The sequence below is a fragment of the Microtus pennsylvanicus genome, chromosome 15 (assembly GCF_037038515.1).
Source record: "Microtus pennsylvanicus isolate mMicPen1 chromosome 15, mMicPen1.hap1, whole genome shotgun sequence".
Lineage (NCBI taxonomy): Eukaryota > Metazoa > Chordata > Mammalia > Rodentia > Cricetidae > Microtus > Microtus pennsylvanicus.
Genome location: NC_134593.1, coordinates 2097210 through 2114358, shown reverse-complemented (window position 1 = coordinate 2114358; position 17149 = coordinate 2097210). Strand labels below are relative to the sequence as shown.

Below are 17149 nucleotides of genomic sequence, written 5' to 3'. Positions count from 1 at the left end.
GGTTGAAGCCACATGGCAGGACGCCCTGGCAGAGGAGAGCACTGGCTCTGCTTACATGGCTGGGGATTTTTTTCTTTTCTCACTGCTGTGATAAAAGCAACTTAAAGAAGGAGGGGTCTATGGTGGTTCACATTCAGAGGGATGGTTCACATCTGTCATGGTTGGGACAGAATGGTGGAGGAAGTATGCAGCATCTGGTTATAGGAAGCAGGAAGACATGAGAGTTGGATCTCAGCCTGCCTTCCTCCTTTTCCCTTTTAATTCACTCTGGGCTCCCATCCCAGGGAATAGTGTGCCCCACATTCTGGGTTTACCTTCTACTCTCAGTTAGGCACCCCTAGAAATGCCTTCACAGACACATCCACAGATTTTTCCCAGGTGATTTTAAACCCAGTCAAGCTGATAACAAAAATAAGCTATCAAAGAAGACTTGTACGAAAGGTTGTCTTGAGTGATAAACAGGGCTTCCCAGAATACTATCATGGGGAGAAGGATGAGGGTGTGTGTAGAGATCGGAATGGTAGGTGCCAAGGTACAGAGGTGGAGGGTGGGAAGCAGGCTCTACCATTCACCCACTGGGAAGGTAGACATGGGATTGAAAGAGGCAATAAGGCTGGAGTGTGGACTGGTGATATCCTGTGGGGAGCGTCACTGTGTACTGTGCAGAGGGGTTTAGGCCTGTGTCTCATAAGCCATGGGAAGGGCAGAAAGGGAGGGATGAAAACAGGGCAGGTCAACTCTTCATTTTGAAACTGTAACTCTGGTGAGGATGACTTAGAAGAATGGCTGGAGGTAGAAGGGAACATTGCAGTTGCATAGAAAACCCAAAGGAGGGAGGACAGAAGGTGGCGGTAGGGAAAAAGAAAGGAATATCTTGAGTAAGGAGGTAACTTGGAGGTGACAATCAAAGACTGATTTACTTTGAAATAGCAAAGAAAAAGGGGTCTGAGGTCATCCTAGTACTGTGTGTACAGTTGGTTGATGTGCCTCACTAAAAAGAAATGGCGAGAATAGAAAGAGGAATAAGCTTCCGGTAAAAGTTATGTCTAGAATTCCAATTTAGCCAGAATGCTCAAAAATGCAGGACAGACATCAGGCTAAAATGATGTCCTTTGTGTCCCCATTAGCCCTATACATGTCATCAAATGTATGTAAGGCAGCTTGCATCTGACAATTGATGGCATACACATTCCACATGAGGTAAAATGCTACCACGTTCCCCTGAAATGGATACTTTGTAGACCCGGTGTCAGGGTTTCCTATGCTTGTGTTTGAGCTCTAAAATGGATTAATCTCTTCCCCTGGCTGAGCTACTACACACACCATGGACTTCTGTCTCCCGAAAAAAGAAGCTGCTACAACTAGCTGAAACGATCTTAACAGCTAGTGCTTTAGTTTGAGGAGTTTGGTTGCCCGCTCCTTGAGCTGGGCAGCTCAACCTACGGTGGCCTTTACGAGCAGAGATGGAAGAGGATGAATTAGAAGGCAGTAGACTTAATTCCTAGTGATTTGTTAATCAAAAGATTAACACCCCTGTGGGTGTTTAAACTAGTTTCCTTAATCAAGAATGACTCAAGCCTTGACTGTATTGTTACAATGAGCATCAGGGTCAGCTGTGAACAGAACTGTGGGGGAGCCAGCGGAACAAACACTGGTCCTGGTTTGGCTGTTCAAGTCACTTGTCACATCTGAGTTTCAAACTCCTATATATAATATGCACTTGTTATGTACTGAGTATTTCCTGTTCCTAGAACTATGAGATGATGCATTATGTGTCTGTCTGGTCTTATTTAGTTCTTAGATTTTTCACTGTGAAATATGCTACGATCAACTTGTTTTTTGCAAGTGGAAAAACTGAGGCACATATAAAAGTAATTTGTCTAAGTTCACAGGCAGGGACGATAGCTTAGATTCTAACTCTGAAGAACAGACTGCCTAGAAGTTCTACCTTTATCCATGACACCAACCATGAAGGGGACGAGAGGCCATGAAGACCCTCTCAGTCCTACCGATAAGTGCATGGGTGGTAGAAGAGGGGATGTTTCTAGGCTGGGAATCCAGACCACTGGGGATCACCCACTCCCTTCATTCATCTTTTTTTTTTTTTTTTAATTTTTGCCTGTTTTCACTGAGAAGTCTACCTCAGCATTGCAGGACTTGGCTTCGTTTCCATGTCCCAGAAGTCCTGTGGGGTCATTATTTTCTAAGCATATGGGTTAAATAAAATCTCAGTGGTAGGGAGACCTTGGGGGAATGAAGCTTCTGGAAGGTTGGCCACAAAGGAAAAATTCGGCAGCAAGAAGCTGCAAGCTACCTCGGAATGCGGATAGGCTATAAATCAGAAGGAGCTGTGGAGATTGGAGCCGGATCTCAGGACCAGAGCTGATGGGGCCACTGACTCAATAAAAACAGCAGCTGCGATTCAGAATAAGAAAGCAGCTTAGGTGTTGAGAAGGAGACCCACTGAGGCAGTCTGTGGATGCTGCTGGGAGATGAAGCTCGGGGGATGAGTCAGGGAAAGAAGACAGCGAGTAGGGAGGTGGGGGTGGAGGGGCGCTGGAACAAAGGAGTTCAGGGGATTAGAGCCAAATTACCCTCAGTCGTAGGCAAAGTCACTTAGAAGAAGCCCTGAAGTGGAGTGAGAGACAAACAAGAAAGCTGGCTTGCTACCCTATACTAAGAGAGGAGGAAGTGGGAGATGCGCTGCTTCCTGTAGAAATTATGATTGAAGACAAAGCTGGGTGGGGACTCACGCCTGGGCTGTGGTGGCTGCTACACAGACAGACACTCGACGCCGCTTGGTGGGCAACTCCTACTACGGCAAGGCTGGGCTGTGCGGGGGCTGGGCTGGGCTGGGCTGGGCGGGCCAAACTCACCACCCATCAGCTCCGCCAGAAGAAGCTGCTCTCTAACCAAGCCTCGGGAGCCAAGCAAGGTAAAGGACACGTTTTTTATCATGTAGCTCCTTTTGAATAGAGATAAAATGACCGCGCCTGTGGGCTTTAGGGTGGATTTCTTCGGGAATCGAGGGACATTGTTTCAGGCTTTTGGGAAAGTGGTTCAGATGGGGCTTTTAGTTTTATTCATTTATTTATTTTCCCAAGAAGGATGGTCAGATTTGTGAAACATTTTGTTTAGGGTGTGGGGAACCACCCTCAGTGTTTGGGAAAACACGCTGAATGTAAGAAGTGGTTTGCTTAGCTAGCCCGGCTGCCAGGCAGGATTGAGTTGCAGTCAGCTGGGCTGTGAAGCTGCAGTCTGGGCATCCGAGCGTGGCAGTCCCTTGCTTTGGGGTGTAAGTAGTGAAAGACGTTAAGCACATTCATATATTTCTTTGCAACACTATGGCTGTGCTTTGGCTTTGGGGAGTTTGGGTCCTTTTGTATATAGATTTTTTTTTTCCAACAAAAGCTCAGATTTCGCGAGTGAGGGGCAGGCATTATTTACCACTAAGGAACCAGTGTCTTCCTCTCTTTGCTCTGTGCAGCTGCTTGCAGGGTAACCTCAGAGCCAGCTAGGTCTTAACCTAAAGTTGCATCCTAGTTCAAAGGATCATGGACCTACTAGAGATGGTAACTTGCCCCAAATCGGATACCGGTGTGTGAATATAGGATTCTATGCCTGTATTTATTCATCTCTAGATCAAAGCGATTGCTAATTCCAGACAGAGATAATATCAAAGTGTCTCCTTGTCTGTGTATGCTGTACACTGAAGTAATATAATCAGGGCACAATTTTTATTCTGCATTTTCCCCGAGTAGTGGATGCTGATAAGGAGTCTGGGACTGGAAACTCATTCGTGTTTGTGAATGATACACGTAAGAGTGCAATAAAGAGGTCTAATGGGCTTGAACTGAGATTGCTAGTTTACTTTGGCAGAATATATAGGATAAACAGTTTAATAAACTGTGGCATAATTTAAAAATATCTCCAACAGAAAGTGTGTGGCTAAGCACAAGAGAGCATTGATGAAAATAATTTTTTACTTTCTTTATATAATGAAAAGAAATAATTTTTCAAAACAAAGAAGGAAGCTCGGGTGGTAGAGTGAAGACAATAAAATGGCACTCATGAATTATTAAAATACATTTTTAAATAACCAAGTATCCCCAAGGAGAAAGTATATACTTTTGGGATAACACTATTGTCAGTTGAAGGAGCCATATGGTTGGGATTCTGCTTTGTTTTGCTATCTTTATGAAATTAATTTAGTTTCTCAGACTTTGTGGAGTAGCAGTGCATTTTCTGAGACAGGAAGCTTTCATGGACACTGAAGAAATAAATTTATATTTTCCTGAGTATGTGTAGGAGTTGCTGTAACCATGGGGCTCTTGGGAAGGATTCCTTAAATTTAATCAAAGCGAGTTGTGTCAGGGTTTCACAGTCCCCACTGCATCCTAAGGTAAAATATGTAGCGCCGATCTTCTGGATGGGGCCGAGGCTAGACTTAGCCTGGTGTCTCTAAATGAAACAGGGAGCTGGGCCTCTGGGCTATTTGGAGGACATTCCCTTTACCCTGATCATCGACAGCCTGTGTTCCCCAGATGATGCCAACACCCGGCTTTGTTTGGGGATGTCTAGAAAATGTGTTACACTTCACTCACCCTCCCACCCTACCCCCACCCCATGTCTCATAGTAGGCAGAGTACAGTCAAGGGGCCCCCTGCTACCTTTCTGAGAACAACTAAGAGACGCCTGTTTTCTGCACAGCACGGAACACTTCCTTAATTGTGAAATTCCAGCTTGAGGCAAAACGTGAGTGCAGAGCAGCAGATGGGTAAGGATGAAGGCAGGGCTCTTTCTTAAGCAAGAAACAGATGGGCTTGCCTCTCCAATGCACAATGAGACTGTTCCCAGTCCTCTGCCTGGATAGAATACTAGCAGGCATTCTTTTGCTCCAGATATTTGGTGGCCCTAGAAGCAGTGGACAAACACTGAAATTTTAATAATATGTGCTTTTTTTCTCCCCTCTTCTGACATATGGTCAGTGATTGAATGGAAGCATGCCTCCTTGTTTTATGGCTGGCCCTGGGCTTCGTGTGATGGGTATATAGTGATGAGCTTAATCGAATAACTTTTTTTTTGCCTGCTTCAGAAGGCAGGGCTGACTTTTAAATCTAAAAGCAGAAAACCTGTTCACAAGAGATCAGTGTGGGGCAAAGAAAGGACTGGCGTATAGCGCCAAGAACGCAGGTTTTGGAGGCAGAATGGTCTGCCTGGGTCCTGCCACTGCCTCTTATGACCTGACTCAGTACAGTCATTTGTGAACGTAGTTAATTCCTTGTGAAAAAGGGATAACAGCACATAGTCAGGGCTTTATGTGATGCGGACTTTGCTTTTGTGTGTGGTTATAAAAAGAAGTTGAAGTGTCATTGTGTTCTGTAGTGGCATGAGGAAACGTTAGCTTAGTATTGGTTTCTGTTGCTGACTGGGGGAACAGAGATATCTTTATTGTAAAGAATATTCTTAACACAAAATGTCCCATTTTATTCACTTTTAAGCATGAAGTTCCGTAGTGTTAAGTACAGCCACATTATTGTGCTATTTTATTACCATCCACTTCTGAATTCTTTTTTATTTTTATTTTATTTATTTTTCAAGACAAGGTTTCCCTGTGTAGCTCTGGCTGTCCTGGAACTTGCTCTGTAGACCAGGCTGGCCTCGAACTCACAGAGATCCACCTGCTTCTGCCTCCCAAGTGTTGGGATTAAAGGTGTGCACCACCATAGCCTGTCTTTTTTAAATCTTGTAAAACAGAAAATCAGTAATATTACATAGTAACTCTCCTTTTTCCCTGGAGCCCAGGCTCTGACAAACACCATCGCACTTTGTCTCTATGAATTTGATTGAGAACCTGATAGAGAAGGAATCATGCAGTGTTTCATAATGAACTTAATTCATCTTCTATATTGTCTCCAAGTTTCGTCCTTATTGTAGCACATGCCAGAATTTCCTCCTTTTTAAGCTGAATAACTTCCCATCTCTTATATTTATCACATGCTGTTTGTTCATTAATTCTTTGATGAATGCTTGGATCAGTTTTTGGCTATTACAAACAACACTGTGATGAATATACATTTGTAGAGTCCGTGGTTTCTGTGTTCAGTTTTTGAGGTACCACCATATTGTTTCCTATAGCAGCCAAACAATTTGACATCTATCCAACCAGAAGGGCACAGTGGTTCCAGTTCACCTACATCTTAACTATCACCTGAGGCTGATTCTTTTAGTTTATTTTGTTTTTAATTGCCACCCTAGGGTGGACAGTGGAATCTCTTTGTGATTGGGTTTGCATTTTCCTGGCTATGGCCATAGAACCTCAAGTGACTCCATATGAACATATACACACTCTACACAAACAACAGAATCAACAGCACAGGGTGTTCAGTTATCTTGGCTTGACTGCATGTTTCTTTGAGGCAGTTTTACTGCAGAGGTCTGAAGTAAGGCAGAAGGAACCTTCCATCTCTGGGCAAGTATGAGCAGAAGAGCTAGTGCTTAGTGGGAAGACTGAAATGCCAGTCAGCGCCTTGACTGCTTCCTCTACCCTTGTTGGCCTAGTTGGGCCAGGCATTCACTCTCATGTTCAGCTCTTCTGTGCCGAGGCTCTGAGGCAGGAGAGAGGGCCTGAAAGCTAGGCTGACTGCTTCACCTTGTGCTTTGCCACCCTGTTGGCAAGCGATTGTTTCTTGAAAGCCCCCTCCCTCCTTTTTCTTCCTTCCTTCTTTCCTTATTTTTCTTTTGTATCTCACTTTCACTCTGTCCGTAGTGAAATCTGTACAGCCCCATTCATTATTCGCTCACTTTGTTCCTTATAATTGGTATAATCCTCCCTTTTTTTAACATATGTTCATATGTTAGAGGCTTCCTCAATTTTTTTTTTCTTTTTCAAGACAAGGTTTCTCTGTAGCTTTGGAGCCTATCCTTGTCCTGAAACTCACTCTAGAGACCAGGCTGGCCTTGAACTCACAGAGATCCACCTGTCTCTGCCTCCCAAGTGCTGAGACTTGGTGGCTTCCTCAATTCTTATTTCAAATTTTCTTTTTGTATTTATTTGTCTTAGGTCATTTAGACTGCAATAACAAATTATCACAGACCAGGCCTTTTATAAACTCCAGAAATCCATTTCTCACAGTTTTTGATTCTGGAGATTGGGGATCATGGTGCCAGTGGATTAGGTGAGGACCTGCTCTTCTGAGACGCTGTTTTCTTGTTTCCTCTATGTTCAGGAAGGCCCACTTCTCCAAGGGCATCAATCCCATGCATGACCAGATCATCTCTGCACAGGTCCCTCCTCCTCTGACTTCAGTGCAATGACACTAAGGCTTAGACTCTAACATATGAATAGAGATAGGAGTACAAGTGTCTGGAATCCCATTAATTCTGTGTTCTTTTCTTAGCCTTTCCTTCAAAGTGAGGGTATGTCCTCACTCTAGAATGTTTCCTCTTACTGCCTAAGTGATGAAGTTCTCACAATAATTTTCCTTCCTCCATGTTGGATTTCTTCTCTTTTAATAATCATTTCTACTATATTTACTCGTGTGTATGCACGTGTGGAGGGCTGAGGTCTGAGGATGATCTGTGGGAGTCAGTTCTCTTTCTACCATGTGCCTTCCAAGAACTGAATTCAAGTTGTTAGGCTTGATGACAAACACCTTTACTGCTGAGCCACCTCGTCAGTTCCAGATTTCATTCCTTAATTGGTTGCTTCCCTATTATCTTCATTTAGTTTGTTTTCTTACATGCAGAACTTAATAAATACAATCTCCTGACCTTGACTTTATTCCTTTGAGATAGGGTCTCACAGTGTAGCCCAGGCTGTCTCCTGTCTCCGTGTTCTGAGTACTGGGATTACAGGTGTGTGTCATCATGCCTGGCACCACTAAGTGACTTTTATAACCTTTCTTGACTTTCTTGTTTTCTCCACACCACTCGAAGGCTTCCAGCTCCACTAATTCTTCTGCCCATCCTCTTTCCCTCTCGCCACCTTACATCCTTTCCTGTAGTCAGCTGTGGGGGTCAGCCCCAACTCAGTTCCCTCTGAGCTCTCACTGATTTCTAAGCTTACATAGTAAACTCACTAGATTATCCAACTTAACTCTCACATCTGAGGCAACACTCACAACCACCTTTTTACACCTCAAATCTGCTCCTTCCCGAGTGCCATGGCTACTAATGGATAAAACTCTCCTCTTTCAATTCTTACTTAGAAAACCTCACTCTTCCTATTTTCTTCAGCAAGCAACCTGAGCAGCAGTAAGCTGAATAGTTCTTGCAATTGGGATTGGAAGCAAACCCCGATACTCTCTATTTGTTTCCATGGTGATAACAGTCTCTTGGTTCAGGCCTCTTGGTTGCTACAGAAGTGGTTTGTCTTTCCCTTAGATTAGCTTTCCTACTTCCCCTTCTGTATTTCACTTCACAGCCCTGCTTCTGCAAGGAGGTAGATTCTAACTAGGCTCAGTTCAGTGGTTATGTATTCCATGAAGCCTTCTTTGGTTTCTTCTCCTCCTTCCTAAATAAACAACAGCCTTTTTTTTTTCCTTCCCTGATATTTGTTCCTACACCACAGTATTTAGCTCCTTTTGGTGTGTGTATTAATTTTGTACACACACTCCCCCTTTAACCACACAGCAAACACTTTGAGGATAGCAGCTACATTGGGTTTTGTCTCTGTCTCCCTCACAGCAATGGAATTTGTTTATCATCCAGTTATTTACTGAACTTTCTTCAGCGACTCATGCTTTTGATGCAGCGTGAACTAGACATAGAGCTTGTTCTCTGGGCTCTCACAGACCACTGGGGAAAACAGGCAGATGCAGGAGTAATTATGATTCAGTTAGTCAGTCTGTCCACAAGCCTCAAATGAATGTCTGCCCTGTGCCACCTGCCCTTTGAGATGCCAGGGAACAAAACAGGCCAGTTCTTTCTTTTCTTAGAACTTAAATTCTAGTTTTACGAGAGACTCAATTAAACACATAAACTGGAGGTTCTTAGATCTGCCTGCACATTAAAAATCACAAGGGGGTGCTTTTAGGAGAAAAAAAAAGCTATGTCCCAGCTTCACCCCAGACTATGAACTCAGGGTCACCCAGGATTGGAAACCATGGGCAGAGACAATTTACGGTATAAGAAAGTATCATCTACCATTGTGTGTTGTGTTAGCTGAAAAAGGTAGTGGCGTCATATAGGTTGTATATGTAATGACGGGGACTTAGGTCTTTTGATTTTTTGCTTTCTGATAATCTTAGAAGGCTTCTGAAGAGGTGACATTGAGGCTAAGACCTCGGTTGCTAAGGAGTCAGGCATGTGAAGTTTAAGGCCGTACCAGAGTGCTTCCAAGCAGAAAATACAAATACTTTTCTGCAGTAAGGATGAGGTGACAGCCCAGAGGCGACATGCCCTTCCTCCCACAGAAGCAGGGTGATCTACAGGCTTTCTTCTACTGGAAGCCACTTTTCAGTCAACCTAGACAGGTTCCAAGGCAGAATGCTTGGCTGTGCTGTTGAATATTTGGCCTGGGTTAGATTTTATTTAGATTAAATGATTTGCACAGTCAGGAAGATGTCTCCATTTAATTATAGATTTTTCCTACACTGCAATCAACTCAACAGGGCTTGTTGTCTGAAGTAAACACTATCCTTTTTGTTTAAAATAACCTAAGATGCATGATACTCATCTCTTAGTTGAATAAAGAAGAGAAAGCAATGGTTTCTGTCTTTAATTGTGTTTGGGGGAAGCAGCAAAACTCTTACAGAGGAATCATTCAAGTCACACGAATAAAGCACCTCCTCCTTTAGGAGGGATGAATAGCTCCACCCTCACAAACCAGCTGAGAACCAGCATTTGAGGAGCATTCAGTCTGTGCCCTAAACTTTAAATGTTACTGTTTTCAGCTCATCTTTAAATTAACCACGTGAAATGGACATTTTTTTTTTCTGCCAGAATATTTTGAGATGCTGGTGAGGGAAAAGCTGCTGCCTAAGTGGAAACAATGGGAAATTTATCTCAAGATTCAGAGTCTGTTATTTAGCAGCTGGGCAGTGTCCTCAATGAGCTGAACTCTTTTATTCTTCCTGCTCTGGTAGCCTCAGCATGCTGATGTGCTCCTGGGCCCGCTTTCCTAACTGTGTGGAGATGCCTGCTAAAGCAGCTCATTGCCTACAAGCGCAGCTGCGGGGCTAAGTTCTTCTCATGAGGCTCATGCATTCCTTTCTGTCAGTTTCTCGCTCAGTGTACCAGAGTCATAGAGTTCATCGTGCGGTACAGACTGGCCACAAACTAGTGACAGTCCTCTGTCCCAGGCTACCTACTGCTGGGATGATAGGTCTGATGATAGGTATACCCTTCACTTGTGCACCTCTTTTTAAAGCTGAAAAGAAGCCTGTGGAGTCACTTGTATACTAGGGAGATATGGGCAGGAATTTCTTAAGTACGAGGCTAACATGGGTTACATAGTGAAGTCAAAGCCATTAGATGCTACAGGGACAAATCCCATCTCTACCAAAAAAAAAAAAAAAAAAGGCTGGGGATGCATCTCAACCACAGAGCACTTGCCTGTACGCCCAAGACCTCAGTGTGCTCCATAGCACTGCAAAAAGGAAGAAAAGGAAAGGAAAAAAGATGTCTCCAGCTGGATTCCCCTCCTGACTCACACATGACCAAGCAGAAGGAACCACTGTGAATGTCCAATTTGGGAATTTCCTTCCAGAGGCCTTGGAGCAGCCCAACCTCTGTGAAAAACATGGTCACCAGAACCCAGGAGAAAGGTCCACTATTATCAACAAAAACAAAGGGGTTGATGGCTCCCAGGTAGACTGTCAATATATCTTGCTATTACTAGTTTCGTTTCGCAAGTAAGGGCATTGAGAGAGTTGAAGATCAAATAGCTCTTGGGCCCAAACCTCCTCGCAGCCTGACCTAAGTTATTTTTCTGCATTCCATTTTGAGAGCAACATGCACACACACATCCACACATATCTTCCTTCTCTCTCTCTCTCTCTCTCTCTCTCTCTCTCTCTCTCTCTCTCTCTCTCTCTCGCACTCACCACTTATGCACAACCCAAAACTTGATTTTGCTGGTGATGGTGCTCTAGATAGAATGGAGAAAGAACTCCAAGCAGGTTGGTGGGGGGGCGTGGGCAGGGGAGAGGGCGGGAATAGAAAGCTGAGGTAAAACAGAATAGTCCTGATAGTCCTGAAAGAAATATGGCAAGTCCCAAACAGGCAATAGGAAAAGTACTTAGGTTAGACATTAACCCTGCATTTCTGCATATATATATGTTGGTTCTCTGTGACTGAACATGCAGATCAATTTGGTCTAAATAAAAGCCAGCCTGGGCTGAGTAATGAATAAGCTCAGAGGACAAGGACTCATCTGTTCGACTTAAATGAGAAGACTTTTTCTCTCCCAAGGGGTATATTTTGTTGATTACAGCGCCTGTAAGTGAGGCCTGAATGATCGCTGGCATTTCTGATTACAAGTTACTTAGAGAATAGGTTTCCACTCTTTACTTCTGGGGACAAGTGCGTGGTTCCAGCAATGCTACATTTGCCTTCGTTCCTGCTTTCTCCTCAGGTGTGCCACAGTGATAGGGACAAGGAGAGATTTCAGTGTTGTGACGGCCTGTTGCTGAGATGTGTTTCTGTGTATTCCTATCCTAGCACACGGGTGGGAGTGGGAGGCTCTTTCTGCTGTGGATGATGGAGTGCCTCCTACTCTTAGATTTGCATTTTAAACAGGAAAGTACAGTTAATGTCTAATGTCAACAGAGCCCTGTTTAAGAAGGGTATTTGTCTTATCTGTGCCGAGCATATAAGGAAAACATTATATAGAAACAAAAATCTCACTGTCATTTTTGAGGTTTCCGTTTTTTTCTTTAAGACTTCATGAATGTTTTTATGGAACACTGATATCCATGTATACTATTAAGTCACTTCACTAATAGTTTTATTGTTATTTTTCTCCTTTAAACAAAAAAGTTAATATTAAATAACTTTAAGGTTTTTTTTTCAATTAAAAAATGTAAAGAAAAGTGAGAATTTCTAGGCCAAAATATATTGGTCCAATCTGTCTTTTGTTCTGTCTTGAAAAATCCAAAATACAGCCGTGTAGAAAAACAAGAGTGTAAGGTTAATATTCAGGAGCTAGGTAGTTAACGGAGATTGGTGTGGATTCAGCAGCACTTGGGGAAGTTACTTAGACGTTCTATACCTCAGTTCCCTTATCTGACAGGTATAAAGTGTTTATAGTCATATACCTGAACTATAGTGATTGTTCTGGAAATGGAGATATTCCTATAGCTTATATTGCTACAAACCTCAAGGAGAGTGCCTTTTAGTTTAACCAGGGTCTAATTGGTAAATCTCTAGCAGAAGGACTCCTTCCCCTCCAGTCAGTGTTCATCACCGGAGTTCGGAGTTGACTGGTACAGACAGCTGTCAATGCCCTGATTTAGTGGAGTGCTAATCTCAGATTTGAACTATTTATCTAGGAATCCATGGGCTTATCCATAACCACGTTCAGTTTTCCTCTCAGTAGTCTATTCATAATAGACTGACATGGCCCAAACCTGCTTTTGTGAGGTGTGGCCAAGTGCCCAGCATTGGCCCAAGATAGGTAAGCAGTGTGGAGCATGTCATTTGTTGAAAGATGCTGCAAGAACAGTATACAAACCTATTCCCTGGCCATTGGCAGTGGTGTAAGGACAGCGAGGGTTTTGATTTGCAAAGACATGCCCCAGCCAGTAATGTCTGTGGAGTGAGGAGAACCAGGCTTTGCTATATAACAATGGCTGTTATATAGTGCAGTCTTGCCATTCTCACTGATAGTCACTTTGGATTTCCTTTTAAACTGTGGGGGTGGTTATTGACATGAGTACATAAACATGTATATAATTCAGAAGATGCTGATTTTAAATGCCCATTTTGTGGCATTGGAGTTACTGAGGGAGGAAGATAATTAAGTTTATATAAGTAATTTTCATTTTAATTTTTTTTTGAAATAAGGTGTATTTCCATTTCACACAAAGGAAACCCATACACTAAAACCACCAGGATTTCATCCTTTGAGGGAGTCAGTAGTTGTACCAATGTCGGACGTGTGGCAAGCAGCAGACCAGGAGAGTTCTACCCACAAAGGTGCCTTGTGAGAGTTCAAAGAGAAGGGAACAGCCAGGCCAGGCCATGGCCTCTGTCTGGAACAAGTCTCCTAAGCCGTGTGGTCATTTTCTAGCTACAAACAATGATGAATAGTTCATACATGGCCTTAAATGATGTTTATTACATAAATAGAAGTCTAGATTCTTTCATGTTTCAAATTTTAAAAATAAACTATTTAACTTGGGACATTCACTTTAAAATTCCTTGATGTTAAGATTTTGAATTATTCTGTAACTGTTTGTGCTCTCCAATTTAGGTTATTTTGTTTGGTATTTCTTATTAAATATTTTATTCTACCTGCTTATTTCATTGCAGTCTCTAAAAGCACTTCATGGAATAATTAAATTATTTAAATTAGGAAAAGAATAGTTATCTTCCATAGATAAATTCAAGTCAGTTTCTTTGTAAATCTGAGGTAAAAGAGGGAACTGATTCACTCTTTCCTTTCTACTCTTCATTTCTTTTTTCTTCCTTTCCTTTTCTTTCTTTCTTCTTTTTTTTTTCATCTTCAAGAAGGGCCTGTTTGATTTTATGGATCCCTCCTCATAGCAACAGATATGCTAATAAGAGCCACAAGTGCAAGAAAACGTTAAATGGATTTTATAAACCAGTCAGAAACCCGTGTGTCTGGGGCTTCTGGGGGAACAACTTATGAGTCATTTTCACAAACACACTCATAATCTCATAGTGCCTGTGGTTACCATGGTAATTAGGCCTGTCGAGCTGCCTTGCTTATGTTTCTGCAGAGGGAAGATGGGAGAAAAACTGTGAACTCTGAGCTTTGACTCTCAGCGTTAGCCTGCCTACTGTGGGAAAGGATTTAGGGGTTTCCCTCGAACACACTGACACAGTCATCCTGAAGGGAAGGGGAGAGACTCTGGACTCCCCCCTCCCCTCTTTGCTGTCGAAGACAAAGTAGCCATATTAGTGTTGGGGATTGCAGTTCACAGGGGAGAAAAGGACCAATTGGTACTCTCTGGGGAAGAAAAGGACAAATGGTTTCTTCAGCTAATAGAAGTCTCTAAGGTCAACCTGGTAAAATGCACAGGGCCCTAATGATCTACTCAAAGGCACTCAATGCCTCTGGCGTATCATTATTGCAGATTATAGTGATCATCCATGTTCTACCCAGTGAGAGGCTGTTTTATGTTTCTGAGCTGATTCATACCTGCTGTATTTTCTTTATTTATGAACTGGATCTGAACCCTTTATATTGGGCAACCATCTTACAATGCAGGCCCATGTGTCTTCAAGGAGACCACCAAACTTACAGGAGTTCTGCTAAGTCAGTCATCGCTCCTAAGGAAACCAAAATTAAAGTACACACTTGCTTGATGGACATCCAAGAGGATCTGGGGCTCAGTCAGCAGACTTGTGTAGAAGTCACTTGTTTTGATTCTACTGAAGAACAAGCAGAGCCATGAGCCAAAGACATGAAGACACACAGAGAACTTTCCTATTGTAGGGAGAGGGGGCCCATTGTTCTGGCCGCCAGGCTAGCTTACACCTGAAATAACCACACAGAAATTGTATTAGTTAAAACACTGCCTGGCCCGTTATATCTATCCTCTTATTGGCTAACTCTCACATCTTGATCTAACTCATTTCTATTTTCTGTGTATCACCATGAGGTCGTGGCTTACTGGGAAAGATTCAGCATGTCTGACCTGGCAGTTCCATGGTGGCTTTCTCTGTCTGCTTTCTTCCTCCCAGAATTCAGTTGTCTTCTCCACCTACCTAAGTTCTGCCCTACCAAAAGGCCAAGGAAGTTTCTTTATTCAACCAATGAAAGCAACACATAAACATAAGGATCTCCTACTCCACTTCCCCAAGTCACCTTCGTAAGGCTGGGCATCCTCTCAACATGTATGATTATTGTGTATCAGCTGCAATTTTATTCTTTAGAACATGCCTCTTGAAAGCAGATTTTTATCTAGAGTTAGATTAAGATTTCCTTATTTCAAAGGCTTGAAATAAAGATGTGCATGATTTGTGCTTCCTACATTCTAAACTATACATTTATTTTTATTCTCATAAGTAAACATAATTATTACACAAACTTTGATTTGGTTGTCTTAACATTAGTAAAAAGTTTAATTTGGGCCACTAAGATGGCTTGAGAGGTAAAAGCACTCGCTGCCAAACCTGATGATCTGAACTGGACTTTTAGCTGGTAAGAGAATCCACTCCTACAAGTTGTCCTGACTTTCCAACACGTATTGTGGTGCACGTTGTCCATATTCACACATGTGCACACACAGTGGGAAAACGTCCAAAATAAGTACGTTCTAAAAACATAACAATAAACCTTAACTTAATATTTTACTCACCATCAAAATAATTTATGGAAAGCTTTAACAATTTGGTAGTAATAACACTATAAATTATGAATAATGAAAGTAAGAATAGAATCATTTATTAAGTTTATTGTTAGTTGAACTAACTGCACATAGCAGGTACCTGATTTACAGTGACTGAAGGAAGTTAGAAAAGATTCTTTTTAACAACCCAGAGATGAATGACCAAGGGCTGGCTTAGCTGTGCTCAAGATCATACAGGGGAAGTAGCTCTTCCATCAGATTGTTCCATGATTCCCTTGTTCTTGTGATCTCTTGTTCTTGATGGCTTGTGACAAGGACCCAGAAGGAAGGGAGAAGGAGAACATGGACCCACAGCTACACACATTACTTTTACAGTTTTCCCATTGAATTTTGTTGTTACATGGTGCACACCTCCAGCCCTCTTAGCATGTATGGGCGTGTAGTCTTCTCAAAATATTTTAGTTTTGTAGATTCACCATCTTGAGGTGATGTTAGATAATAAAATGCCTGCAGGATAAGACAAAGTACATTAAATAATAAAGATGTTGTAACAAGCATTAGGACACTACTTAAAGGATGCTTGACTGGACTAGCTCACGACAAGATGTCTAGTAAATGACTGTAGTAAGTGATGAAGAGGCAGGCACGTATGCGAGGTGGATACTTTGGGTACAGGGATGATTAGTGCCCTGGGCAGGACTGAGGGAACCAGAGTGGCAGAGTTTAAAACTTATGAAATATTAATTCCTGGAATTTTCCATTTTTCTATGTATTAACATTTTTCGGACTGCAGGTAACTAAAACCCAAAAGAGCAAAATTTCAAATGGGACAGCAGGATGGGCGAAGTTACGTTAAGAGGCTAGCTAACACCACACTGGAGACAATGCTCTGCGTTTGTGTCTCTCTGCATGTAACTACCAGGTGCATTCTCCTCATCATTTAAATTTCTGGGCTGGGGATGAAGTGTTCTGATAGAAAGCTTGCCTAAAATGTGCAGAAACTGCCCTCCCCAACAGAAAAAGTCTTGTACTCACTGTTGGCTCCACATGCAGAGTTCCCATTGCCTAGGAAGTGGTATTAATTGTTAATTGGGTTATTTCTAACACCTTGGTAATAATTTTTGTCTACTGCTGTTGTTAGAATCAAGGAGCTGACTCACTAGAATTAAGATTGTGATCATGTCTAAGCCCCTTGATAAATAGACCAAGCTGCTTTTCAGAGACTTGTGCCAGAGTTTATACCATCAGCGTAATATATGAGCCTGCACCTTATTTTCTAAGTCCCACTTAGTCATTATTTGCAGGCTTATTTTCTAAGTCCCACTTAGTCATTATTATCCCCAGGGTTCAGTCTCTGAAAATAGGTTGTTTTTTGCCCTTGGCTTGTTTTCTTTTCCTTTGGTCTCTTTAATCACAAGATAATGATTTTCTTTTTTTAATAACTTTGATTCGTTTAAAACCTGTGACTTCTTCCAGCAATCTGAGAATACAGCCAGTTGGGCCGAGATGTGCATGCCGGTCTCATGCAGTTTTCTTTTCCTTTGGTCTCATTAATCACAAGATAATGATTTTCTTTTTTTAATAACTTTGATTCGTTTAAAACCTGTGACTTCTTCCAGCAATCTGAGAATACAGCCAGTTGGGCCGAGATGTGCATGCCGGTCTCA

General features: G+C 42.3%; 1 protein-coding gene across 2 annotated transcripts in view; it reads left to right on the top strand.

Annotated features, from left to right (window-relative positions):
- Positions 1–2505: 2505 nt before the first annotated feature.
- Gng2 (G protein subunit gamma 2) overlaps positions 2506–17149 on the top strand; it is a 105044-nt gene continuing 90400 nt past the window's right edge. Inside the window, exon 1 of one of the 2 annotated variants that reach the window (XM_075949174.1) lies at positions 2506–2935. The gene's annotated coding sequence lies outside the window, so the exon portion shown is untranslated. The remainder of the gene's footprint in view (positions 2936–17149) is intronic. The other variant, XM_075949175.1, reaches the window with a different exon arrangement.